The sequence below is a fragment of the Mesocricetus auratus genome, unplaced genomic scaffold, assembly GCF_017639785.1.
Source record: "Mesocricetus auratus isolate SY011 unplaced genomic scaffold, BCM_Maur_2.0 Super-Scaffold_100676, whole genome shotgun sequence".
Taxonomy (NCBI): Eukaryota; Metazoa; Chordata; class Mammalia; order Rodentia; family Cricetidae; genus Mesocricetus; species Mesocricetus auratus.
Window position 1 is genome coordinate 48,747,506 of NW_024429266.1, and position 11,496 is coordinate 48,759,001.

General features: G+C 35.6%; 1 non-coding gene across 1 annotated transcript; it reads left to right on the forward strand.

Moving 5' to 3' along the window:
- The first annotated feature begins 8,972 nt into the window (after positions 1-8,972).
- LOC121137288 lies at positions 8,973-9,079 on the forward strand. The gene has a single exon (XR_005874550.1). It is a non-coding gene; the product is annotated as a U6 spliceosomal RNA (small nuclear RNA).
- The last annotated feature ends 2,417 nt before the right edge of the window (positions 9,080-11,496 follow it).

An 11,496-nucleotide genomic window follows, 5' to 3' on the forward strand; every position in this document is an offset into this window, starting at 1 on the left:
TAGAAACACACAAAGCAACATGGTTTAATTTTGATTAAAATAACAATTCATTTTTTTTACTGAAAAACTGAAATAGTTCTACCAGATTTTTGTCTGCTCTGTTACTCATTCTTTCCATATTGATTTTTTTCTCTTTTGTTCTAATCTTGGATTCTCACTCTAGCTTCTAGGCAGTAATTTTCTATAGATCATCTATTAATTGTTCAAAAGTAACTGCAAATAGCAAGTATCATATTTAAACATATTAAATGCAGAATACTACAAAACCATAAAATCTTAGATATTTCTCAACTTTTGACTTAAATACTGAGATGAGAAAAAATTATTTTCATAAACTAAAGTGAGGGTTTTACCACTCAAAGATTAACAACAGTTATGTGGAATAGGTAAAAATATAGTATAAGTTTATGTATATGTTAATTCATGTGCATGTTTTATAAAATCTTTCCTGGGATGTTGGCATTTGGATTGAGATATTTTGAAATTTATGTGATTCTCTTTGCAATAACAACACTGGGGTTATTTATGAGGAAATAGAGATTATGAAGCCATTTATTTAACACTAAAATTAAAAACTAGGCTGGTCACTTGGCACAGAGGGTAGAGATGCTTGCTGTTATACCTCATGACCTGAGTTTCATTCCTAGAATTTAGGTAGTTGAGGGAAAGAAACAACGTCTGAATGATCCCATGATTTCTGTACAGATGTGATACGAATGTACATGCTTGCACAGAAATAGAAATTTGGTTTAAAAACTATATTAAATTAAAGTCAGAAATCATCTCATTTTAACAATAGTTTCTTTTAAAGAAAAAGAGATTTGAAACTTCTCTTCCATGGTCCAGAACCTGGTGTTTGCATGAGGTCTGAAGCTCATTTCAAATCCCATTCAAAGTGAATCATCAACATATAAAATGCAAGCACATCACATCTTTCTTTCTTTCTTTTTCTTACTCTGTCTCTCTCTCTCTTTCTTTCTATCTTATTGTATCATTTAATTCTCTATATAGAGCACTGTCACTCAAAGAACTCCCTGTGTTATTTTACACTCAAATACTTTTTATATATGTACCAATGATTTTAATTTCCTTTTGCCCCTATATTCTTGTTTAAAGCTATCAGGTAAACAAGAATAAAAGGACCAAAGGAAATTAAACAAGGAATGATTTCCTTCTGGTATAGACTATATTACCTTGTCTTGTGGGACCCCGCAAGAACTAGGATATCTTAAGATGGAGATCAAGGTGATAATAGCTTTGATAGATTACTTCTGTTTTACTAGTTTGTAACACACAGATACACACTCTAAATTTATTTTTATAAAATAGCATAAATTATACCATTGGAAGAAAACCACAAACCTAAATTTTATATTCACTTTTCCATTCCAGAATTTCATGTTTAACCTAATAGGATTTGTTGTTGTTGTTTCGTGTTGTGGTTTAGTTTTAGGTTATTGGCAGATTAAATCTGACTCCTATTTTTCTTTACAAAATCTTTACCTTATTTTTATTCTTTTTTTATTATTCACATTATTATTTTTATTTTTTATTCAACTTTTTACACATGTTATTCCCAGTTCCCTCTCCCTCCCAACCTTCCGCAGCCCCCCAACTCCCTCAATCCCCCACCCCACTCCATGACCCTCCAATCCCAGGGAGGGTAAGGCCTAGGTCCTCCTCCATGTGTCCAGGATAAGAGACCACCCCTCCCTATGGAATGGACTCCCATAATCCATTTGTATGCCAGGAATACATAATGATCTACTCTCCAAGGTCCCAAAGAATGCCGAGGCCTTCTCTCTGACACCCAGGTTGGGGCCTGGGGTCTGAATTAGTCCCATGCTGGCCTCTCATTCATCAGTCTGGGGTCCATGCAATCCCCCTTGTTTAGGTCACCAGCCTCTGTGGGTTTCGCCAGCCTGGTCTCGATTCCTTTGCTCACCACTCCTCTTTGCAACTGGGTTACAGGAGTTCAGTTCAGTGTTTAGCTGTGGGTGTCTGCCTCTGCTTCTGTCAGCCACTGGATGTGGGTTCTAGGATGGTATATAAGGTAGTCACCAATCTCATTATTATAGGAGGGCATTCAAGGTAGCTTTAATGCTAGTTCTTGTCATTCTAGTGAATCTCACAAGTGCCAGATCTCTCCTCCAACCTATACTGGCTCCCTCTATTATGGTATCTCTCATCGTTCTATCCTCTATTCTTACCCTGACTCAACCTTCCTGTTTCCCCATGTCCTCATCTTCTCCCCTCTTTCTTCCATCTCCCTCTCCCCTCCCATTCCCCATGTTCTCAATCCAATTAGGAAATCTTGTCCCATTCCCCTTTTCCGGGCTAACATGCGTAACTCTCTTAGGGTCCTTCTTGCTTCCCAGACTATCTGGTGGTGGAATTATAAGATGACAATCCCGTGCTCCATGTCTAAAATCCATATAGGAGTGAGTACATGCCATGTTTGTCTTTTTGTGACTAAGGTTATCTGATTCATGATGGTTTCTTCTATTGTCATCCATTTGCCTGAAAATTTCAAGATTTCATTGTTTTTTTTTTTGCCTCTGAGTATAGTACTCCATTGTGTAAACGTACCACATTTTCTCTACCCATTTTTCAATTGTGGGGCATCTAGGTTGCTTTCAGGTTCTGGCTATTATAAATAATGCTTCTATGAACATACTTGAGCAGATGTCCTTATTGTATGAGTGTATATCTTTTGGGTATATGCCTAAGAGTGGAATTGCTGGGTCATGTGGTAGACTGAGTCACAATTTCCTGAGGAATATCCATACTGATTTCCATAGTGGCTGTAGGAGTTGGTAATCCCACCAGCAGTGGAGGAGTGTTCTCCTTTCTCCACATCCTCTCCAGCACAAACTGTCATTAGCATTTTTGATTTTAGCCATTGTGACAAGAATGAGTTGCTGTGACTTGCATTTCTATGATGGCTAAGGATATTGAGCACTTTCTCAAGTGTCTCTTAGCCATTTTAGACTCCTCTATTGAGAATTGTCTATTTAGTTCTGTAGCCCACTTTTTAATTGGATCCTTCGGTATTTTGGAGACTTGCTTCTTGAATTCTTTGTAAATTTTGGAGATCAGCCCTCTATCACATGTTGGGTTGATGAATATCTTTTCCCATTCTGTGGGCTTTCATTTTGTCTTGATGACTGTGTCCTTTGCATTGTAGAAGCTTCACAGTTTCAGGAGGTCCCATTCATTAATTGTTGATCTCAGTGTCTGGAAGTGGTCTCCTGTACCAATTTGTTCAAGAGTACTTTCCACTTTCTCTTCTAAGAGGTTCAGTGTAGCTGGATTGATGTTGAGGTCTTTGATCCATTTGGACTTAAATTTTGTGCATGGTGATAGATATGGATCTATCTGCTGTCTTTTACATGCCAGCATCCAGTTATGCCAGCATATTCTTTCTTAAAATGTATTTGCATTTGCATTTGTGTATATACACACTCATGCTTGTCCCAAGACACATATTTTGTAGTCAGATGACAACTTGCAGGCCTTGGTTTGATTCTTCCACCATGTATGACCTGGGGATTAAATTCAGGTCAGCAGGAATTGTGGCTACTGCATCTATCCTCTGAACTATTCACCTGACTGATCTGTGTTCTTAAATACAATTGGAAATATATCCAGAGTAGTAAAATGAAGAAGTTATCCCCAATTGTGAATTAGGAGTTCCCTGTTTCCTTAGTTTCTCAGAACACAGTTTGTATTGGTAAGCTTCCAAAGATTTGACAAAGCCCTTGGTGAAAGCAACTTAAAAAGGAAGGACCCATAAATATTCACAGTTTCATAGATTTCCATCCACACGCACCTGTTTTACTTCTTGTCTTGTGGGGAGAATGAAAGGTATGGCCAAAATTCATGATGGAGGAAAAAAAAACTCAATGTTGGTAGCTAAGAAAGAAGGTAGATGGTGGAGTAGGGATATCACTTTTCAAGGGCCACTGCTAGGGTCTGCTTTTACTAACCTAGCCCCACCTATGCAGATAGGAGCTGATCAGTTGATCACTGGGTCGATAAATAATCTAGTCACATTATCACTACCAGCTCACAATTCTAGTCTATGTGGTAGGTGTTTTGCTTTATTTTTATTTTTTCTTTCATTATATTTTAACATAGAATTTAAAAAACAAAAATAACTCTAGGAACTTATTTAATTTAACTTTATTCATGAATACAATATTTACAACATTTTCTCTACACCTCCTACCTTCTAGTTTGCCTCTCACATCCTTTAAAATTTATGACTTTTTCTGTAATCACTAACTGTGCTTACAAACATGCATATGTATATAGAACAATGACTTCATTTAGTGTTGCTAGGATGTAAATGTGCTTAGAGATGATTTCTTGTGATTGGATATTTTATCAGAGGATTTTCCCAGGAGAACTCTTATTCTTGTTGGACCAGCAATAAATCTTCAGCTGCTAAGTGGACACACTCCACTCAATAGGAGTATATCCACATCTGGTACTACAACTTAGAGAGCAGGGTGGTCATAGTTCTGATCACAGAATCTACTACTTACATTTTTCTGAACCATTATTGCTGCTAATTGCATTCATGTCAAGTTGTTGTTTGAGACTGGATGTCACTATATTTTTAATAGGCCTGAAGCTCTCTATGTAGATAAGGCTCTCCTCAAATTCATAGATCCACCTGGCTTGGCCACTTGAGTGCTGGGATAAACACACCTTGGCATCATATTCATAGTTACCTTTATACCCACAGATAAGTATATATCTTACCCCTCATCAAAGAATCTTCTCTCTGTAGCAGGCAGAAGCTACTATAGAAATTCACAAGTGGTGGTAAAGGTACAGAAAATAAGTGACTCTAGGCTATCCACCCATAATCAATACATCTACAACACAATGCTATACCTGAGGTTGTTAAAACAACAAGTTAGATGAGTCAGAAAAATTGCAAAAGCCAAAGCACCAAGGTATTTGTTGCAATATCATGTCTTCTAAATATAAGAGGTGCATAATGAAAATACTACCTGATGTGTCAATATAAATGGGACAAATTACAAAAGGTCCCAACCCTAAATAAAAAGTTAAAGGTAGTTCAGTGGCTGCTGGGAGAGGAAGAATCTTAAATCATTATTTATCTCTGATGCATTTCTTGTAAAAAGTGGAATTAATAAAGTGATTTTTTGATGTTTATATATTTCACAACATTGTGAATGTAGCATCACAATCTAGTAGAGTTTCAACAACTGGAGAAATTTGTTTTAAAAGTTTACATTTTTCTCAAATGTTCCCTGTATTTTAAGGAGATGTTATTTCAAAGTTCAGTTAAGGAATTGGTTTCTTGATTTTTTTAGACAATCTGAATACAGAGAAGAAATAGAAACAATTATGATTTATGGTCTTCCATTTTTTATACTCTATTAAAATTTTTGACAGAAAATCAGTCAAGTCATCTTGAAATGAATCAAGAGTAGATTAAGATTACCTGATTTAAAACTATTTCTTGTAACTGCTGGAGTATATTTATGCAAGATTATGATATGGTCATCATTTGTCAACAGAGACAGTGCTTATGGTTCCCCCAGGTTAACTTAGGGATCATTAGAACTTGAAAGTACACTTGTACTGTAAACACTATTGTTAGGAACACTTTCTCCAGGTAGAAGTATGACTATCTTGACCTTGGAAGGACTAGCAAATTATAGGACATTTCACTTTTATAGACAGAAGAAAAAGAAAATCCTGCCTGGAAGTTGCTCTGCTAAATGCTGCCCCTTAGAACACAGACAGGTAGCCCAAGAATGGGATCAGTCAAGATATGAATTCCATTGAGCCAATAGTTTTGTGAAAATTTAGAGTGGCAGTGCAGTACTTGGTGTCAAGATATCAAATGACTCATTAATAACAAGCTCAAGGGAGGATACAGGCTTTGAAGCTATCAGAGACAGTAAACCCGCTTTAATCAAACATACCAAATACCTGAGATTCTGACATCATATCTTGTCACCCAGAACTCATATGGCACTTTCTGTGGCTCCTATTACTATTTATCCAATAAATGTGGTTTCAATAGTATATCCCACCTGGTAATTTACCATTGTTGCTTGAGTGTATATATAGCACTGCATTAATTCATTCAAATTTTAGCCTCAAAAAAATGAAAAACAAAAGCAAAGATCAGGAAGAAAAACTCAATGTAATAAAGTACTAGACACTTCAAATATTATGTTCATCTACTCACAGGCTTCTGAATACAATTCTATTTTATTAAAATATATTATATGCAAATCTATCTATGTTAAAATTTACAGGTATAGGATGTTATAGCTATATACCAATAACAAAATTGGTACAGACATTTTCAATTTAAGACTATTTTCTAATACCTGAGAAGAAAGACACCGTAGTTAAAATTGCTAAGACATGTCTTTAAGGATAATTAAAAATATTTTAAGTCAATACCTTTCCTGAAATTTTGAGAGTGTTACACATGTAGTACTGGAATTTTGAAGAAAACCCATCATTCTCTGATAGATCAAGAGTTGTTCCCTCTGTGTATGCAGTTAAATTGGTGTGCTCTAAGACTTTTTATTGGACATGTTAATGATGACTTAATGGGTGGATTATCACTCTTTTTAATAATTAGAAAACCCTTTGTTTACAGAAATCTGTTCTATCTTCTCCCAGATACACTAGCCCACCTCCTTTTCCTTCTCACCTTGCTATGAATGCAACATTTGTCTTAGATTAGGGTAACAAGATGGTATGTTATTTGCAAAGCCCTGATCCACATGAAGAATCTTCATTTCCCACCGCTAGGCCACATGTATAAAATTAAACAGAGTGTTCTGGAGTCTAAGGTGAGTCAGTCAATTATAACTAAATGGCTACACAATGATACAGACAAATTGAAAGCTGCACTGAACAATTCATGTGGAAGATATTGGATATTATTTTTTATTACATTACATCATTTTTTATTTTAATTTTAAATAGCTTGTTTTACATGTCAATCCCAGTTCCCTCTCCCTCCCCTCCTCCCGCACTCCCCTTCCCCCCCCAGCCTCCCACCCTGTTGCCAAATCCTTCCACATAGGGGATATCTAGAGTCTGTCATTTCACTCCGGGTAGGGTCCAGGCATTCCCCTAGAGTCCAGGCTGAGAGAGCATCCTTACAGATATGTATGATATGCTTAATTAAGAAAATAGAGTATTATCTGTCTGTATTTTTAATTAATGTTCTACAAGTATTGAATGAGTACCATCAAAGCATTTTGAACAAATTTTGGTAGAATCTCCTTCCTTCTGCTACTGTGATCTACTGGGTATATATTCCACATGTTCATTATGCATATATTTGTTGATGACATAGTGAAGAGAAAAGCACTAAATATGTATGACAAAGTATCTCTATTTTAAGATGCAGAGTCCATTGGGTGTATGTTCTGGAATGTATAGCTAATCCATATGGCATTATTTTTAAGTTTTTGAGAAATCTCTATTTGATTTCTAGTTTGCACTCCCATCAGTAGGGAATAAGGACTTCTTTTCCTCTACATATTCTCAAACAGCTGTTGCTAGATTTCTACTTTTAAAAAGAATCTAAATTGAGTATGGTCATGCAGGTCTTTAGTCTTAGCACAAGCAGACAAAAGCAGGTTTTTCTATATTACTTTAAGACTAACCTGGTCTACCTAGAAAATTTCAGGACAACTAAGGTTACATGCTGAGCCACTGTCTCAAAAATATAAAGGGTTTGCTTTTCATGCTTATGATTGCATTTTTGTACATATGTATTTGCACCATGTGTGTGCCCTGTACATGGTGACCTACAAGGCAAGAAGAGGAATTTGGATATCCACACAACTAGAATGACTAATATTTGTGAGCTGTCACATGTTCTAAGAACTAAACCTGAGATTTCTGTAAGAAATGGTAGTTCTCTCTCTCTCTCTCTCTCTCTCTTTCATTTTAACTATTTCTTTTATATTTTGAGATTATCATGACATCATTTCCACATTCCCTTTCATCCCCCAAACCCTCTCATTTATTCCCCCAAATTCTCTTTCAAGTTCGTACCCTCTGTCTACACTAATTGTTGTTGTATACATGTAAGTGTAAGTAAAGTAAGAAGACATATTGTGCACAAGTTAATAAATATATAAATGAAACCTGCTCAGTACATGCAATGTTTTCAGCACTGACAACTTAATATTAGGTAGCAAATTGGTGTGCTCTTCCCTGAAAAAATTAGTTTTCCCATCTCAGTGGTCCTAGGTTGCCTGTGATGCATATTTTTCTTAACCATTGAGCTGTCTTGCCAGTCCCTTGTCAGATTTCCTGGTGAAAACACACTCTGACTTGAGTAAGGAAGATTCTCAAAGAGAATTAATTTGCATTTTTCTGATAACCTGAGATGGTGAACATGTTTTAAAATATGTATTTTCCATTTGCATTTCTTCTTTTGAGAACTATCATTTCATTTCATTATGCCACTTCTTGATTGACAGTGCTTTTATGCATAACATTTTGAAAGATTTTTTTAAATTCTGATGGTGTTATATTGGAAAATTTTATGGATTTTAATGTGGATGACATGAAAATTTGAGAAAAAAAACAAAAAATAGAGAAATAAAGTAGAACTAAAGTTTAATCCAGTAATCCTTTATGGGGGGGATTTATCTAAAAAAAAACAAACAAACCTGCAATAATGATATCAGAGACAGATTGTTACTCTTGTGTCCATTGCAGCATATGAAGATTATTAGTTTGTAAACATAAAATAAATTAACATTTGCAGAGAAAAGTGTAAGATAAATCTATCATATATTTGGCATAGCCTTAAGAACCAGCAGGTTAAGCTAATAATCTCATAATTTTCATGGAAACTTATGGTCATGGATTCTGCAATTCCTCACATATAATGAGAGATAATTTCTCTTTTCCTAATTTACACTTAAAAAAACAATATAAAAATGCTGGATTCGACAGCATATATACTGAAATTGGAACGATACAGAGAAGATTAACATGGCCCCTTCTCAAGGATGACACAAAAATTCATGAAGTTTTCCATATTTTTTACATATAAAGGCAAAACTATAAGAATTACACCTGACTTCACCATGGAAACTCTGAAAGCCAGAAGGTCCTGGATGGATATTCTACCAACACTAAGAGATCATGGACAGCCCAGACTACTATACCCAGCAAAGCTTTCAATCACTATAGATGGAGAAAACAAAATATTCCATAACAAAACTAGATTCAAGCAATACATATCCACTAACCCAGCCCTACAAAAAAATTCTGAAAGGAAAACTCCAACCCAAGGAAGTTAACTACAACAAGAAAAACATAGGCATTATGTAATCCAATCTTACCAATAGCCAAAAGAAAAACGGGGTGGAATTCCATACATAATTCCACCACCACCAACCATTCCAAATGAAAGAAGAATGAGCAATCAATGCTCATTAATATTCTTCAATATTAATGGTCTTAACTCACCCATAAAACAACACAAGCTAACAGAATGGTTCTGAGGACAGAACCCACCTGCTGCATAAAAGAAATACACCTCAGCCTCAAAGACAGGCATTACCTCAGAGTTAAATGTTGGAAAAGCTTTTCGAATCAAATGGACCCAAGAAATAAGCAGGTGTAGCAATTCTAATATCTAAAAATTAGACTTTAAACTAAAATCAATCAAAAGAGATGAAGGAGGTCATTACATCCTCATCACAGGAGAAATCGAACAAGATGAAGTTTCAATTCTGAACATCTATGCCCCAAATACAAACACATCCACATCCGTAAAAGAAACATTACAAACTCAAATCACATATAAAACCCTACACACTTATAGTGGGAGACTGCAACACCCCACTCTCAACACCAGACAGGAATACCAGACAGAAACTTCACAAAGAGCAAAGGGGCTAATAGAAGTTATTACCCAATTGGGATTAACAGACATATATAAAACATTCCATCCAAATAAAAAAGAATATACCTTCTTCTCAGCACCACATGGAACCTTCTCAAAAACTGACTAGATACTTGGCAACATATCAAGCCTCAACAGGTACAAAAATAATTGGAATAACTCCATGCATCTTATCTGACCACCATGCGCTAAAATTAGAATTCAACAACAACATAAATTGCAGAAACCCTACAAACTCATGGAAATAGAATAATGTACAACTGCACCATTCCTGGGTCAAAGAAGAAATAAAAAAAAGAAATTAAAGACTTCCTAGAATTCCATGAAAATGAAGACACAACATATACAAAACTATGGGACACTTTGAAAGCAGTGCTACGAGAGAAGTTCACAGCACTAAGTGCCTACATGAAGAAACCGGAGAATAGCCACACTAGAGAATTAGCAGCACAGCTGAAAACACTAGAACACAAAGAATCAAGCTTACCCAGGAAGAGTAGATGCCAGGAAATAATCAAACTGAGGGCTGAAATCAATAAAGTAGAAACTAGAAAAACAATACAAAGAATCAATGCAACAAGGAGTTGGTTCTCTGAGAAAATCAAAAAGATAGACAAACTTTTGTTCAAACTTACCAAACAACAGGTGTGAACATACAAATTCTGTACTCCACAAAATTTGAAAATTTAAAGGAAATGAACAATTTTCTAGATAGGTTTCTCTTGCCAAAATAAAATCAAGAACGTATAAGCAATTTCAATAGACCTATAACCACTATGAAAATAGAAGCAGACATCAAAAGTTTCCCAAGCAAAAAAAGCCCAGGTCCAGATGACCTCAGTGCAGAATTCTACCAGAAATTCAAAGAACAGCTTATACCAATTCTTCTCAAAGTATTCCACTCAATAGAACCAGAAGGGTTTATGCCAAACTCTTTCTACTAGGCTTCAATAACCTTGATACCCAAGACACACAAAGATACAACTAAGAAAGAGAACTTCAGTCTAATATCCCTCATGAACATTGATGCAAAAATGTTCAATAAAATACTGGCAAATCAGATCCAAGAACATGATCAAGTAGGTTTCATCCCAAGGATGAAGGGATGGTTCAACATAGGAAAATCCATCAATGTAATCCACAATATAAAGAAGCTGAGAAACAAAAATCACATGATCATCTCACTAGAAGCTGAAAAAGCCTTTGACAAAATCCAACACCCCTTCATGACAAAAGTCTTGGAGAGATCTGGGATAACAGGAACATGCCTAAACATAATGAAAGCTATATACAGCAAACCAACAGCCAACATCAAACTACATGGACAGAAATGTAAGGCGATTGTGATAAAACCAGGAACAAGACAAGACTGTGCACTCTCTCCATACCTTTTCTATATTGTACTTGAAGTTCTAGCTACAGCAATATGAAAACAAAAGGAAATCAAGGGGATACAAATAGGAAAGCAAGAAGTCCACCTTTCCCTATTTGCAGATGATATGATAGTTTACATAAGTGATTCCAAAAAAACTTGACCAGGGAACTCCTAA